Source organism: Notothenia coriiceps, unplaced genomic scaffold (assembly GCF_000735185.1).
Source record: "Notothenia coriiceps isolate Sejong01 unplaced genomic scaffold, NC01 NC01_scaffold00033693, whole genome shotgun sequence".
Taxonomy (NCBI): Eukaryota; Metazoa; Chordata; class Actinopteri; order Perciformes; family Nototheniidae; genus Notothenia; species Notothenia coriiceps.
Genome location: NW_011366394.1, coordinates 108,875 through 110,586, shown reverse-complemented (window position 1 = coordinate 110,586; position 1,712 = coordinate 108,875). Strand labels below are relative to the sequence as shown.

Sequence of the window (1,712 nt, the reverse complement as noted above, 5' to 3'; positions counted from 1 at the left end):
ACTACTGATGGACACGTGGATTTTTTTCCTCCAGGTGTTTTTATTGCATTTCTTTGGATTTTTTTTTAAAAACCAGTAAGCATGTACCGTAATTTTCGGACTATAAGCCGCACCTGAATATAAGCCGCAGCAGCGGCATACCACTCTCGGTTCCACTTTTACTTTTGCGCGCTACCTGTCTCACTCTTTTCCGGCCTCCAGCTTTTCCTGCTGGAACCCGCCGCTTAAAGGTGGGGGTCCGCGGACCGGCCATAGAGCTCATAGAGTTAAAGGTGTTGGCCGTTAGCTGTAAAAATCCATAGATTAGCCGCACCGTTATATAAGGCGCAGCGTCGAAAAATAGGGAAAAAGGCGCGGCTTATAGTCCGAAAATTACGGTAGTCTCTTCTCTGTAACTCCTCTCAGTGCCTTTGGTTGCTGGTGGATAATCTTGCAAATAGATCTGAAGAGTAACTCTTGACTTTCCATATTGGAGAATTTATTGACCCCTGTAAAACACTCTTAATAGAAAAGAGACAAACGAATAATGTCAGAACTGGAAAAGGCTTTCAGCGGCGCCCGTTTGAAAAGATGTATGCACTGGAACACTTTTTCAACCTTCACAAACCACTCCAGTGTCAACGAGATGGAAGAGAAGTCGTTCCAGAGGACATGCATGGAATAATAATAATAATAAGAACTATTTCTGAGTTTGTAATGGGATTTATAGAAATGGAATATATATGATTTTCTACAGCATTTACTCTATCAGAGTAAATGTACAATCTGTTACTCAGGTTATTTTGACCTGATAAGTTAAATGTGGTGATTTAACAGTCAAAGGTCATTGTTATGTTTAGAAACATCTGTATCCACTTTAGGGATGTGAGGTCATGTGACTACACATTTTTATATTGTCATTTGTGTTACTTTGAACACCCATGTTTCTTCCTTTTATTGAACAAAAGGATATGTTACAGTATGTCAATTAAGACACGATTAAATGCTAATCTCATACTAGTTAGTTTATGATATACCGTACAGCCAGCAGACAGAAAATGCATACAAAGTGAAATAAGCTACACGTTCCTCTCCTCATGCCAAAGCATTTATTTTATTACTAGAATTATGGGTTTTGCACTGTTGAATGTATTAAGAACACAAAGGGTTGAAATCAAAATGTTATTATCAGTGATTATGGTTGTAATGTGAACATATTATTTGTTATATATGTGTTTTTGTTTATGTTTTGTTTTTTTACATTAAAGACTTTGAATTTGATTTGAACAGCACTTTGTTTTCTAACCACCAGAGGGCAGCATTATATTTTTGTATATCCCCTAATGCTGAGGGATAACATATATTCTTGAGGTGCTTTAAGAATAACCATATTTGTTGTGAATGAATAATTTTTGATACATAAGCTATTAAAAGGGGAAAGTAACTTAGAAAACAAGCTAATTGAATTAAAGATGTTTTCACTTAAATATATAAATTCAAGACGTTGCACACTCGAACAGACTTAATCTCATCAGGGTTCGGGAGGGTTACTTTTAAACGTATTTCTGTAACAACTTCTATGTTTCCGTTACTTGTAGATGACCTCGAAATGAAATCTAATGCAAAAAAAACACAGGACAAAATGAAATCATAAATCATACACAGTATTCTTGTTAAAAAAAGAGGTGTCCAACTGCGTTCACAAAATGAAGACATGTCATTGTGTTTTGTTG

General features: G+C 36.0%; 1 protein-coding gene across 1 annotated transcript in view; it reads left to right on the top strand.

Annotated features, from left to right (window-relative positions):
- LOC104961697 (glucoside xylosyltransferase 1) overlaps positions 1 to 82 on the top strand; it is a 24,028-nt gene extending 23,946 nt beyond the window's left edge. The window contains exon 8 of the transcript XR_800127.1: positions 35 to 82. The gene's annotated coding sequence lies outside the window, so the exon portion shown is untranslated. The remainder of the gene's footprint in view (positions 1 to 34) is intronic.
- Positions 83 to 1,712: the final 1,630 nt, after the last annotated feature.